Consider the following 15,696-nt stretch of genomic DNA (forward strand, 5'->3'; position numbering starts at 1 on the left):
TTTCCCTGAAATTTTTCAGTTTACATTGTTCACTCTGTCTTTTAGACTGCAGCAAAAAGTCAAAAAATTGACAGAATGTCCAAAAAGAGAATCTGTGGGTGGCTGTTATCCGCAGTGACTGAGTGAGAAAATTGCCTGGGTCCTGGATCAATGAGGGGCATTTGAGAGAATGCATCAAGGGGAAGACTTTGAGTACACAGTCCCCAGGAGGCAGCTAATGTGTCACGTCCTAAAATCTAATTCATGAGAAATTATTTTTATTTCAAATGAGAAGATCAATGCATAGGGAAGAAAATGTCACATTCAGTTTATTACTTTCTCTAAAATAATAGTGTAACCTGAATCTCCATTGCTATACAGTGTAAAAGAAAAAAAAAAGAATAAATGAAATCCAACTGTGTTAGCTTCACCCATTCTAAACAAAATAAAACTGCAGTTTTAGGAACCATTTCAAGTTATTTGAAAACTTTCATTTCCTAAGTCTATGCAGTTTAAATGCAGAGAACTGCATTTGAGCTCAACGTACCTTTGAGGGAAAGAAAAACATGAATATCAAATAACACTATACAGAAAGCATTTCAAGGCAATCTCTTTGATGTAGCTGAAATATTCCAGCCTCAGTGGCCCCACTATTCTTCTAATGCAACAAGACATCAGGAATTTAATTAAAATTTAAAGATTTATAAGATCCATTTCTCTCTTGGGTAATATACACAAAGGCACTATATAGGGTTTTTCTTCCTCTCTCCACTTGATTTCTACTGTGAGTTGCTTTAGTTGGGAAGTCTTTCTCTAACAAAGAAAACACTACTAGGCTGCCAGCTATCAATTCTATATCATTAACCCTGAAGGTCACTTTTTGTAATACATGTTATAAGAGAATGATTAGGACTTCTATTGTTAACTTTGACAGAGTAGCTTGTTAGGTTATCAACGTATTAAACAACCTATCAACACTGTCACCAAGAGAAACGAAAAATGCTGAACAAAATATAAATAAAACAAACAAGCAAAAAATCCAGTTGTTTAAGGCACCAGAGGACAATCAAGGACACCAGGCCTTGTAGGACCAAGTCCATAAAGTGCATTGGGTGATATTTACTCTACTTTTCTATTTACTGATTCCTAAGCACACAGATCATGGTGGCTGAGCAGAAAGTGGCTCAGCATTTGATAGTCTCAGTGACCTTAGAAGAAAATAATGGGAGTTTAAAGTTGTAAAGGCAGCCAGGACTTGAGGGACCAAAATTCTGTACGAAATTGGATCCTGGAGAATTAAGTCCAACATTTTACAACTGGGTTTTCCCTTGAAGCATTCACCAGTTCCTACACTGCATGGAACGGGAGGACAAAATTAGGTAGAGAGAGCCGTGGAGGGGCAAAGCCCAAGCAGAGCTTCAGGTCATCTCATGGGAATAAGGACACAAAAGTCTGAGTTTATAGCTTGCCAAAAAGAGAATTTCTAGTAATCACTCCAGACTTTCATTAGATACCCTTGAAAGGATAAACTCTGGCAAAACCAAAATGGACGAAATCTGACAATGGACAGAATCCATCTTGAATCATCTCAATCAATGGATCAATCCATGCTCTACAACTCCTGACTGCCTAACAGAAGACAACTCAGTCCTTTCTGTAGAAAGATCATGTCATAGAGTCCCTGAAATGTTGTATAATGCCCAACACTCAAGCAAAAATTATATGTGTCAGGAAATGTCCAAAAGACCAAAACCAAGAGCAGGAAAATCTATTAGGAATAGGCCTACATGTGATCTAGATATTAAAGTTTAGGATTCAGACCTGGCAATAGCAGTGACAAATATGTTCAAAAAATAAACTATACAATGAAGACTAGCCAGAGAACTGGGATCCATAAAAAAAGTCAAATGGTAATTATTCTAGATTGGAAAAGCACATTAATTGAAATTAATAAGAGATTAAGAGGAAATTTGACTCAGCAGAAAAGGTATTTGGTGAAGCAGAAGCTAGGTCAAGAGGAAGTACTCAAACTAAAGGACACATAAAAAGGGAATGAAAAATAGAGAATGTAATAGACGTGTAGGACATAAGTACAAATCTAAAGTGGGTGTAACTGGAGAGGAGAGAAGGACAGAGCAAAATGAGAAGAAATACTAGATAATTCTTCCAAAATGTGAAAGATTCAAACCACTGATTTAGTAAGTTCTATAAAATGGCAATGGGATAAATAAAATAAATTCACATATAGGCATATCATGGTATTGCTAAAGATCAAAGAGAAAAGATTAATCTTTTCTTTTGCATGCGGAGGAAAATGATAAAACCTTCCAAGGAAGAACAATAAGATCAAGGGCTGATTTTCCCATAGAATTAAAAGAAGACAGATTACAATGGAATTATATCACTAGAAGGCTAAAATAATACAACTGTCAATCATGAATTCTTTGCTTTGTCAAAAGATCCTTAAAAATAGAGATAAAGTGAAGATATTTTTGATAATTAAAACAAGGAGAAAATTCATTGTCATTAAGCCTTTAAAAGAAATATTAAAGCACATTATTTAGGCAAATGAAAGATAAGGAAACAAAGATAAGCCAATTAAAAGACTAATATTTTAAAATTGGATAATAATACAAAACCCAACTATATGATGCTTGTCACATAAATATAAAAACATAGAACAGTGGAAAGTAAAAGGATGGATAAGTCTTAAAAAATAACCGAGAGAAGGCTGTTAAAACTATATTAACAGGCAAAATTGGCTTTAATGAAAGTGATAATACTAGAGATAAATACATTCTATAATAATAAAAGGGTCAATATATTAGAAAGACATAACATTTCATAATTGGTAGGCTTCTTATAGCATAGGCCAAAAAATATATATAATACATATATATTTTGCATATTATAATGTATACATATACACTTATAAATATACATACTTTTATATACACACATATATATCTGCTATATATACGTGTGTATATAAAAGTGTGTGTGTGTGTGTGTATATATATATATATATATATATATATATATATATATCTCCAGCAGAACTAAAAGGAAAAAAATCTGCAACCATAATGGAATGTTTTAACATATTCTTCCCAGTTACAAATAAAAGGAGCAAGATCCATAGAGGATTTGAACAGGTAATTAACAAACCTGACCTAAATGTATATACAGAACATTCTGCCTCATGTTTCTGAGAACCCTATATTTTGAGGCACATGTGGACCACTTATTAATAAAGGGCCATAAAACAAATTACACAGAATTTGGATTTGAGTTCTTGGCCATATTAGATGTGAATTGGAATAATAAAATGATTCCTAGGAAATCCATACATACTAATTAATTAATTCTTATTAATATTAAGGAATTTCTTTGTAAATAACTCGTGGGTTCAAAAAGAAATTACAATAAAAATAAGAACATGTTTTAGACCGAATGATAATTCTAACATGATGTATAAAATCTTGTGAGAATCAAGCACAACTGTGGTTAAAGAAGCAATTATAGTCTTTAATTCATATATTAAGAATGAAGACTGAAAGACAATGATATAAGTATCCATCTCAAGAAGCTAGAAAAACAACACATTATTTTTGAAACAGATAAAAGAAACAATTCATAAAAGGTAGAAAACAATGAAATAGAAAATTCTGTGTAATGGAAAACTTCAACAAAGCTAAAGCTGTTTTTTTAAAATATGAACAAAATTGATAAATTTCTGGTGCGATTGATTAAAAGAAAAGGCCGAGGCACAAATAATTAATGTTAGAAATGAAAAAAAACAGACATTACTACAGAACCTAAAGAAATTAAAAATATAAAACAAGAAATTATGAACAGCTTTGTGCCAATAAAGTTGAACATTCAAAAAAAATAAATAAATTGGATAAAACAAAACTTGCCAAACCTTTCCTTCATATCCTCACATGGTGGAAAGAAAGCTAGAGATCTCTCTGGGGTCTGTTTTATAAGGACATTAATCCTATATAAATGAGGGCTCCACCCTCATGACCTATTCACCTCCTAAAGGTCCCACCTCCCAGTAGCATCGCCCTGGGGATTTCAACATACAAATTTTCGGGAGACACAACTATTCAGTCAACAACATCAAAATGAAAATAATTGAAATAGACCTGAAGAGAGTCCATTGACATAACCAACCTGGAGAACATCTAGGCACTATTTGCTAAAGCTCACATAGCAGGCATACCCTTAAACCCAGAATTCTATTAATATTTCTTTGTAAATACCCCACCAAAACTTGTGCAGAAGAATGTTCACAGCATTATTATTTATAATAGCTTTGTCACCTCCAAACAAAGATTTTTTTTCTTGACTATTCCAGGAATCAGAAAAGAAGACACCATCTTTCAAATGCTATTGACCAAAATCTTAGTATACTGGCTAATTAGGCTTTGAGGGGTGGAAATGGTGAAAAAGTAGAGGTGTTTCTTGTTTTTCTGTCCTTAAAGATGGAATATTGTTTTCCTAGAAACAAAAAGGGAAATCAGCCTGACTGGAATACAGCTTATATTCCAAGACAGTAACCACTATTAAGGAGAAAAAACAGTTCTTTAGTTTTCAGTCATTTGGTATCTTTGTATTTCATACTCTTTTGAACTTTACAGCATTAGAACTTCCATTTAAGTAATACTATGTTTCCACCTAAGGATGCATGGTCCTTGGAAACCCTTTCAGTATGATTATAATCTTGATTACCTTAATATGAAAGTAACAAATGGCAACACATACCCTGTTAAAAATAAAAACGATGGGCTGGGCGCAGTGGCTAACGCCTGTAATCCCAGTACTTTGGGAGGCCAAGGCGGGCGGATCACGAGGTCAGGAGATCGAGACCATCCTGGCTAGCACACGGTGAAACCCCGTCTCTACTAAAAATACAAAAAAATTAGCCGGACATGGTGGTGGGCGCCTGTAGTCTCAGCTACTTGGGAGGCTGAGGCAGGAGAATGGCGTGAACCCGGGAGGTGGAGCTTGCAGTGAGCCGAGATTGTGCCACTGCACTCCAGCCTGGGCGACAGAGCAAGACTCTGTCTCAAAATAAATAAATAAATAAAAATAAAAAAGTAAAAAATAAAAAATATAAGTTACAATGGCATGAACATTTCTATACATGTTTCTTGGCGTAAGTATGGACAAATTTTTAGTTGGTATGTATCTAAGAGACAAGAATTGTTAGATAATAGGTTATATTCATGTTCAAATCTTGAAGTGGCACTATGCATTTCCAAAGATGTACCAATTTATGCTCCTATCAGCAGGGAATTAGAGTTCCTTTTGTTCCATGTCTTTGCTGTTCCTTGGTCTTGTCAGAGTTTTTAACTTTAGCTGCTCTGATGAGTTTACGAAGGTATCACATAGAGGTTTTCATTAGCATTTCTCTGATGACTAATGAGGTTGAGCATCTCTTCATATGTTTATTGGCCATTTTGATATTCTCTTTTGTGAAATGTTTGCTCAAGTCTCTGGCTCATTTTTTCTTTTAGGCTCTGGTCCTTTTCTTATTTAGTTGTCATTATAAATATATTTTGGATATTAACTCTTTATTGGTTGTATGTATTACAAATAACTCCTCTAAGTTTTTAAGTTTTCCACCTCTGTCTGAGAAAGACATTTTTGATAACCAATGTTTTTAATTTTAATGCAGCCCAATATGTATAAAGAAATAGTTTCCCATTGCAAGTCATGAAGATGTTTTTCTAAATTGTATTATAGAAGCTTTGTTGCTGTTACACATTTGTATCAATAATCCATCTAAGATTGATATTTTTATTATGGTTTAAAGGAGAGTACATTTTCATTTTTTTCCATATGGCTATCTAACTGACTCATCATTGAATGAAAATGCCATTCTTTCTTCATTATTCTTTGTATGTCAAGGTCAAGTGTCCGTGTGTGAGTGAATCTGTTTCTAGGTTTTCTACTCCATTCCACTGATCTGTCTTTCTGTCCTTGCACGAGTATGGCCAGTCACAGTTACTGCAGCCTCATAATATATTTTGGAATGCAATAGAGCACATTCTCCTACTTTGTTCCTCTTAGTGGAGTTTATCTTGTCTATATTTGTCCCTTCTCCACATATATTTCACAGCTAACATCTCAGTTTTCAAAAAATATCTGCTGGGATTGATTGTAATTGCTTTAAATCTATGGGTCAATTTGGGGAGAATTAAAATTCCTTAAAATACTGACTCTTCCAAATTATAGACATAGTACAACCACTTGTTCAAAAATTTTATTACAGTTTTCTTTGTAGAAATTGGGTATATCTCCCAGCACTTTGGGAGGCCGAGGCGGGCGGATCACGAGGTCAGGAGATCGAGACCATCCTGGCTAACACAGAGAAATCCCGTCACTACTAAAAATACAAAAAATTAGCCTGGCATGGTGGCAGGCGCCTATAGTCCCAGCTACTAGGGAGACTGAGGCAGAAGAATGGCGTGAGCCTGGGAGGCGGAGCTTGCAGTGAGCCAAGATCGTGCCACTGCACTCTAGCCTGGGCAACAGAGGGAGACTCCGCCTCAAAAAAAAGAAAAAAAAAAAAGAAATTGAAATTGGGTATATCTTTTATTAGATTTATTCCTATATATTGTTTTTTAGTACTATTGTAAATAGTATGTTTTAAGGTATTTTCTTTTCTAATTATTTGCTGCAGATGGATGGAAATACATCGATTTTATATACTGATCAGTGTCCAGCAAACTTGCTAAACTTATTCATTAATTTTGGAATTTATCTAAAAACTCTTTTGGACTTTATACATACAAAATTATATCATCTGTAAATAATGATAATTTTTCTTCCTTTCCAGTCCTTACATTTTAGATATTTCTGTTTGTTGACATACTGCAATGGTATCTAGAGTAAAATGTTAAATAGAAGTAGTGATAGCAGGCATTCTTATTGGAACATTTCACTATTCAGTGTCAAGTAACATTTTTGTATATTGTTTTTATTATCAGTTACCTACTAAAAACTCTTATTAATAATTTTTATTATGAATCGGTGTTGAACTTTATCAGATGTTTTCTGCAATGATTGAAATGCTTGTATGATTTTTCTTTATTCTCTTAAGATGATAAATTTATATTTATTGAGTTTTCAAATGTTAACCTTCCATGCTTGTCATGCTAAGCTTGATCATGATGTATTATTTTTAATTTTTTGATTGTTTAATAATATTTATTTAATTATTTTTCATCTTTGTTCATGAATAAGATTGTGTTACAGCAGGTAGCTAGTCAGGTATGAGCAGGCAGGAGAGGGCTCCCCACAACTCACACACCAGGAGTGTTGGACACCCATTAGGTGATGGTCAGGCGGTTGTTAACTGTTTCTCTAAAGTGTAATTGGTCACAGCTGGCAAACCAGGACAAGGCAAGCTCCTAATAGATAGAAAACACCTGAAACTGACCAGCAGCTTCCCATTAAGTCCCCAGAAGTATGCCAACATATAAAAACCTGATGTCAAGAGGTCAGGCTGTGCACTTGGTTTCTCCAGTCGCCCGCTAGCTTTGCCCTCTTACAAGTCGTACTTTCCTTCTTTTCTTTCCTTTCCTTCCTTTCCTTACTGTTCTAAAGCTTTTTAATAAACTTTCACGCCTGGTCTGAAACTTGTCTTGGTGTCTTCTCCTTTATTCCCTTCAGTCAAATTCTTTCTTCTGAGGAGGCAAAGACTGAAGTTGCTGCAAACCCATATGAATACACCTCCAGTAACTTGGGATAACTTGGATCTCTGCCACTGCTAACAATTGGTCTATACTTTTTCTTTGTTGTAATGTTCTTGTAAGGATTTGAACACATAAAATGTGTTCAGGATTATTGTCCCTTTTAAAATATTAAGTAGATGATTGTGTAAGATTGGCTACAAATTCTTTCATAACTGTGAGAATAATTCACCTGTGTAGTGACTTCATCCAGGACTTTTCTTTGTGCAAAATTTTAAATTATAGATTATTTTTCTTTAGGAAAATTTAGGTATACTGTTCCTTCTTGTTTAGTTTTAGTAAATTGTCCTTTTATATGAAGAATCCATTTTATATAAAATTTCAAATACATGTGAATAAATTTGTTCATAATATCCCCTTCTTATCTTTTGTAAGACCTGTACTTACGTCTCCTTTCTCATCGCTGATATTTAATGTTCATGGCCTCTCCATTTTTTTCAATGATCATGCTTGCTAGGGGTTTATTAATTGTATTCTTTTTAAATAACCTTTTTTGGACTTTTTTAATCCTTTCTATTTTGTTTGCTTTTTTATTATATTAATTTCTAGCTTTTTCTTTATTATTTAGTTTATTCTCATTCCTTTGGCTTTGTTATTTTCTAACGTCTTAATTTAGGTCATTGACCTTCAATCTTCTTTTCTACTATACGTATTTAAGGGAATAAATTTCTCTCAAAGTATTTCCCATTTTTCAGGTGTTATTTATTTTTATTTTTTTTGAGATGAAGTCTTGCTCTAGTCCCCCAGGCTGGAGTGCAATGCATGATCTCAGCTAACTATAACCTCCGCCTCCCGGGTTCAAGCAATTCTCTTGCCTCAGCCTCCCAAGTAGCTGGGATTACAGGTGCCTGCCACCATGCCCAGCTAATTTTTGTATTTTTAGTAGAGACGGGGTTTCACCATGTTGGCCAGGCCGGTCTCGAACTCCTGACCTCAGGTGATCTACCCGCCTTGGCCTCCCAAAGTGCTGGTATTACAGGTGTGAGCCACCGCACCCGGTCTTAGATGTTATATTTTTATCATCATTCAGCTTAAGATACTTCATTATAAACTATTGTTTTCCTTTCTTCTTCGATCCATGGGATACTTTGAAGTGTATTGCTTAATTTCAAACATACTGATTTTCTAGGTCTCATTTTGTTATTGACTTTTTGCTAAATTGTACTGTGGTCAGAAAACATACATTTTGCATGGCTTTATTCAATTGAAATTTGTTGATGTTTCCTTTACGGCCCAGCATATGGTAACTTTTTAAATGAGAGAGCTTGTAAATAATGTGTATTCTGCAATTCTTTGTTGTATAATTCTACATATACAAATTTCTTATTTGTGCATTTTAAATCTTCTATATCCTTACATTTTTTTGTGTGTGTGTTTACGTTGGTAGTGAGAAACATATTGAAAGATCCCACTATAATTTTCTTAGAATTTTTTAGTTTATTCATGTACTCATTCATTCAACAAACAATTATTCTGGGCCTGTCAAATTTTAGAAAATATAGCCTATGAATTGCATTGAGGAAGTTTTTAGTAATTAAGGAAAGTAATTAGACTTTTATAGATTTTAAGGCAATGTTATTAGTTGCATAAAAATGTAGGATCATTATATCTTCCTATTGAGATAATAATGCTTTTCCTTTTATTTTAATAAAGTGTTTAACATCTTTTTTGAATATTTCATGGTTTATAGTCTACTTTGTCTGATATTAATATAGTTACATAATCTTCCTTTGGCTGGTGTTTGCATTCTATGTATTATTTTTTCATTCTTTTAACCTTTTCCTGTGAGGATTCCAAACATGCTCATTTTTTGGAATCATCTTGGATCTGCAATGTGGATTCATATGAAAAATAATAACACTTTTACAGTACTTAATATGTTAGGCCCTAGCACATACATATTAATTCACTTAATCTGTTCAATCACCCTATGAAAGCAATGATTATATATTCATTTATTTAATTCTTATATTAATTCACTTAATCTGCATGATGACTCTACAAAATCAAATTATTATTATCATTATTCTCATGGTTTTACAAATGGAGAAACTGATGCTCAAAGAGAAAAAAAAATAACTTGCTCAAAATTATAGAGCTGATGAGAGGCAGAGACAGTTTGGAAATAGCAATCTAGCTTTGGAGTCTGTTCTTTTACTTACTATCCTGTGCTACCACTTAAAAAAATTGAGAGCCCAAAAATGTAATAGAGGGATTTATGATTCATGGACCTGCCACCAGTACAATCACTTAGGCCCCATGCCCAGAAGGGGGCCCTGTGCTTGGGGTTTAATGGGTTTAATGCCTTGCAGTGACCATCTTGAAATCCTGCATAATTTTATCTTTGGATCTGTGCTTTGTGAGTGAAGATGGATGGGATAACGGAGCACACCCTGAAGTCTTGGAACCTCCTTGCCTCCCTTGGTTGGGCTCTCAGCCATCCTCTCCCCTGACTCCATGTAGCAATCACTGTGGCCTCTCCAGCAGGTTGGGGACTCGACATGGGGAAAGTGGGATCTGGCCTTGTGCTCCGAGTCATGGGATGGGCCCAGCACCTGTGGGGGTCTATACACACCCTGTGAGTACCCCTTGCTCAAGCAGCATATTAAATCACAAACAGAAAACACTATGAATAGGAAATATAAAACAGGTGAAGAGAGACCATGAAAGAAAAGTTTCTGTCCCCTTCTTTCCTGCTTTCTGGAAAAGGGCCTCACATTTACATTTTTCACTGGACTTGTAAATTATGTTATTGGACCTGGTAGATGCTAGTTGGTGCATTGTTTGCTGAGACCACACTTTCATTTTCTTTATCTTTTATATCTTAAACATCTTTTAGGTACATTTTTCTATCTAGTATTCAAAACACACAACCTTTCCATAGCACTTACATACAATTACACTTTGCTGTGGATTTTTACAGTTTACTGAGCATGACTACATGCATTGATCCACTTCTCCTCCTGAGTCCCCAGGTGACAGGGAAATATTATCTTCCCTGCTTTGCCGAGGAATAAGTGGGTTATTTGAGGTTTCACATTGAATAAATGGCTGAACTGGGGCTTGAATATTGGTGTTCTAACTACAAAATAGTTTTCTTCCCATTAAATCACAACTTGCTTTTAAGAAGGCATCTTTTTTGGATCTCAAAGAGGGCAATTTCACATCCAGTATTGGCTATGGAATTCCTATATTGCATCTTTAGAATAGCTACTTATTAAGCATAAGCTTCTACTAATATGTTTTATTCACATGGCCCTTTGGTGCCAGTTTTACAATGTTTTCAGCCACAAGCAAAGAAACAAGTAGCTGAAAGCAGGCAATTAGGATTGTACTGAGAGTTTTGGAAGTGGGTGGAATGTCCTTAAAATCCAAACATCTGGTTGTTATACTTGGTGAGCAATAAATGATTAAAGTGTTGCTGACACCAGTTAGCAGAAATGTATTCCAAAGCTTTGGTTTATGTGAGTTTTGTTTTTAAAAGGGCCAATGATAAAAATATAATCATCCCAAATGTGACTAACGCACATGATTTGCCTCCCCCTTTTCAATTCATCCTGTTTAGTATTCTATAAAGTATATTAAAATGATTGCTGAAATGATGTTCATGATGATTGCTATGTCTACAACCCCTCTAAAGCAAAAATGCTCCTGAATTTACAATGGTATTATGTCCAGATAAAACCATAGTAAGTTGAAAGTTGAAAATATTGTAAGACAAAAATGCAATTAATACAGCTAACCTACCTTACACGTGCTCAAATCACTTCCCTTAGCCTATGGTTGGGCAAGGTCATCTGGCAACACCGCATGCTAGAGGCTCGATAGTTCACCCTCATGATTGCAGGGCTGACTGGTTGCTGTGGCTCTGTCCCCGCCTGGCATTGCAAGAGAATATGGTACCGTGTATCACTAGCCTGGGAGGAGATCAAAATTCAAAATTTAAAGTATAATTTCTACTAAATGTGTATCACTTTTGCCCCATCATGAAGTCAAACCATCATAAGTGGATCCCAAGTTGGGGACTGTCTGTAAATCCGAGGATTCTTCCTCATGAAATCACTTTGAGATTTTCCAGATTTAACACTGAGAACACAGTGTTGAGATAACTTTTATTTTTGTGGTGCTGTCTCTTTAGTAGTTACATATACTTGGAAATTCAATTCACTTATTACCTGTAGGCATCACTGACATCGGGAGGCAAATTAGAAAAAATAATAATTTCACATTAAAAACAATGCTGGCCAGTCACAGTGACTCACACCTGTAATCCCAGCACTTTGGGAGGCAGAGGCTGGCAGATCACCTGAGGTCAGGAATTTGAGACCAGCCTGGTGAAACCCCCTGTCTACTAAAAATACAAAAATTAGCCAGGCGTGGTGGCAGGTGCCTGTAGTCTCACCTACTCAGGAGGCTGAGGAAGGAGAATTACTTGAACCCAGGAGGTGGAGTTTGCTGTGAGTCAAGATCGCGCCACTGCACTCGAGCCTGGGCGACAAAGTGAGACCCTGTCTCAAAAAAACTAAAATAAAAACAATGCTGAAAGCAAATAGTGAGATAGTTTGAATCCAGAATTATTCTTTCCTGAATTTACAGTTTATTTCAGAGCATAAACAAAAGCTGTTGGGTGCTGTTTATGCTGTTTCCTCATCTCATTGAGAATGATGATAGAACTGTCCTGCCTAATGGAATAACCACATAAAGTGAAACTCTCACCAAGGCTCTTGAATGTTACCTTCTTGTTAAGTAGAAAATGTTGGGACACTGGATCTAAACAAAACAATACAAAACATGTTCAGTTGACCCAAAAGGAGAGTGGAAAAAGGAAGTAAAGGAAGGACAAAGACAATTCCTTGAAGTATACAACAAAATGCTCAGAAGTTGAACCAACTGATCTGTGGAGCACGGAGGAAAGTTTTGAAGCTAGAATCATAAAATGTTACTGGAAATCTAGAGGTGGTAAGGTAAGACAATTTGGTTGTCTTGCAGGATTCTAGACACTGGAATAGAAAAGACTCGTGTGGGAAAGAAGTTCAGAGACTGGCCAGTGGTCTCAGTAAGTCTGATTTTATTTGATTGCTTATTTCTCTCTTGTTTTATTTCAGTTAAGAGATGCTAAAGTCTCTTAGGAAACAGAATTGGTGTGGAATCAAGGTAAGTCTATTGTTAGGTTAAAGTAAACTCAGTTGATAGCAGAAGAGTCCTTTGGATAATTCATTTAATGCCTTTCTCTGGATCAAGAGTTTCTATGGCCAATAGCTGTGTATTGAAATAAAGAACAGCACTCCACCCTTCTTGCTCCCCCCACAGACACACACTGTGTGTACTTTTATTAAAGCTTATGAAAATGAATTTATAGAAAATCTTACAGGGAAAGTGAATGTGAGTGAAAAGCTCTCAAGTTGCTCAACTTCCAGCCTTGCTCAGGATGCCTGCAGAGGCCTTGTTATATGTCAGGTCTGCTCGAGGCCCCAGCTCTATCAGATGTCAGCTGGTCCTCCACGCAGGCTGCCCTCCTCCACCAGGCCTCCGATAGGTGCTCTCCTGCTGGCCCATCCACGGATCGAAACTCAGAGCTGCTCCCACCCGCACATCCCCAGGCCTGGCTTGCCTCTTCTGATCCTATGAGAGGTTCTGTTCATGCCTAGAAAGCATATCCTCAATAGAGAGAAGGGGGTTTTCTTTCACTTCCTTCCTTTTGTAAATAAACTGCCTTTTGATTGTAACACATAGGTGAATTTACTCAGGTGGACAACAATGTCACTTCATTCCTCCAGCAGATTTCATCTTGCTCTCAAGGCCCTGCAGTGGCGACAGTGGGGAGGATTTAAGATTGCCAGTTCCAGGTAAGCCAGTTTCTCCCAGTTGAAAGCACTCTCTTCAAATCAAAGTTTGACCCCCTGTCAGGGTGATCTTGTTTCCCCCAGACAGCTTCCCTGCCCCTCCTCCTTCCCAGGAAAGGACCTCGGTACAGGGAGCTTCCATTTCCTGTGGCTGTAGGGGAGGGATCTGTGGTGCCATGCTTTCTGGAAACTTGCTGTCCTCTGCAGCGTCCTGCAGGTCACTGGGTGCCCTGCACTGGTGCAGCTGAGGGTGCTGGCATCACTTCAAGTTTAGGCCACCCTCCTGTTCTTGGCGGTGGCTGCCCATGCCTCCATCCACAGGGTCCTCAGACTCATGCTGCTTTGGGCCACTGGTTTGCTCAGGGGACATTTTCTCTGGCCAGTATACCCAGATATGTCCTCCTGCCAAGGGAGAGGCTACTCTGAATGACAGCCCACCTCCCCAGGCTGCACTGGGGAAGGAGGCAGTGGATCCCCATGTTCTCATAGGCTGGGTAATCCATCTGGGTTTTGCTCTTTGTCCTCCTCCTCACAGAAGATTTGGTCCTGAGAGGTAATCAGGGCTGGCCGTCTGCATCCCTCTCTGCCCCGATCCCTCCAGTCTTCACTTCTGATGGGACCTGCCTCTCTCTCTCAGCCCCCTTCCTCCCTCACTGTCCTTCCCCACTTGCGGCAATAAAGACAGAAGGGATGATTCAGGAACAGAAAAAGATGACTAAGATGGGGAAAATACTAACATAGAGATGTTTCAAAAATATATTTCTTACTTGTTCTATTTAATTTTATTCTCCACTTATTGAATCAAGGGTGTTCTGCAGCCTCGGTTTGAGAAATAGCTGGTGGAGCCTCTCTCTCTTTCTCACCTCCACCGTCTTCCTGCCCAGTTTGCCCTGTGATCTTCCCCTGTATACAAGTCCTGATCATGGTTAACTGCCTTCTAAAAGGACAAATTCAAAGAATCCAGCCAAATCCTTAAGGATCACAGTGTTATCAACAGTCATCTGAGTTGAGAATATATACAATTATATACAGAATGTATTCTTTAATCTTCTTCTAACAAAGTTACATATAAAAGTGGGGTTATTTTTAAGGTCCTTCATAAAAAGAAGAGAATGCTTCCAATTATGCCTAATTAAGCCCATACACGATTTTTTTTTCTTCCTGATTCACTAGGCCTTAGAAGCAGAAACTCCAGTACCTACGGGAAGGATGCTGCAGCCGCGTGTCTGTGGATACTGAAGGAGCAATGACTTGATGGAGAGTCAGCTGAAGATTTTATTCAACAAGAAAAATATTCTGTAGAGAAAGTACGAATGGATCATGTGAATAAGTAGGGAAAACACTGTTTAAAAGTTCAAGAGAACAGAATATTTTAAAATTGTATCTTAGAATCTGCCACTCATGTACACATCTCAGATGTGCCAGTTTCTCTCCATCTTGCTCTAGTCTACAACAGTTAGTGAGGAGCAGCATGTTTGAGGCCACATTGAGGACATATGCTGTGGAAAGTTGTGCCTTGGCCTTAGAGCCACAGAATTCTCAGTGCTAATCCCCGCTCGCCACTTAATAGCTGTGTGAGCTTTGGTAAATCAAGGGATTTCAAATCACTTGATTTCTCTGTGCCCCAATTCCTTCTTCACCCTCTGGGGATCTTGTAAAGACTGAGTTAGCACACAGAGTATATCTAGCTACTTCATTATATGGCAGCATATGGTACCTATAGATACTCAATAAATATTAGTTCCTTCCTCATCTTTCCCTCCTTTCAGTTGCTTCATTTACATAAAAATAATACATCTTCTTATATTTAAAAAGAAATAGTTCAAGACCAGCCTGGGCAACATAGTGAGACCCTGTCTCTACAAAGTAAAAAATTGGCTGGGTATGGTGGTGTCCAGCTGTCCCAGCTACTCAGGAGGCTGAGGTGAGAGGATCTTATGAGCCCAGGAGTTCGAGACTAGAGTGAGCTATAATTGCGCCACTGCACTCCAGCCTGGGCAACAAAGCAAGAACTCACCAATAAAGTAAAATAAAATTTAAAATAAAATAAAATAATTTTAGGCTTTCCATTGATTTAGATTGGTCTTCCTCAAATCAGGACTGATCGC

At 37.0% G+C, this 15,696-nt stretch overlaps 1 long non-coding RNA gene across 2 annotated transcripts in view; it reads left to right on the top strand.

Annotated features, from left to right (window-relative positions):
* LOC104007612 (uncharacterized) overlaps nt 1-15,340 on the top strand; it is a 33,114-nt gene extending 17,774 nt beyond the window's left edge. The window contains exons 2-4 of one of the 2 annotated variants that reach the window (XR_001720185.3): nt 12,851-12,899; nt 13,479-13,591; nt 14,762-15,340. This is a non-coding gene — a long non-coding RNA (uncharacterized LOC104007612). Of the gene's footprint in view, nt 1-12,734; nt 12,802-12,850; nt 12,900-13,478; nt 13,592-14,761 lie in introns of both variants that reach the window. The other variant, XR_001720184.3, reaches the window with a different exon arrangement.
* Nucleotides 15,341-15,696: the final 356 nt, after the last annotated feature.

Source organism: Pan troglodytes, chromosome 7, assembly GCF_028858775.2.
Source record: "Pan troglodytes isolate AG18354 chromosome 7, NHGRI_mPanTro3-v2.0_pri, whole genome shotgun sequence".
Lineage (NCBI taxonomy): Eukaryota > Metazoa > Chordata > Mammalia > Primates > Hominidae > Pan > Pan troglodytes.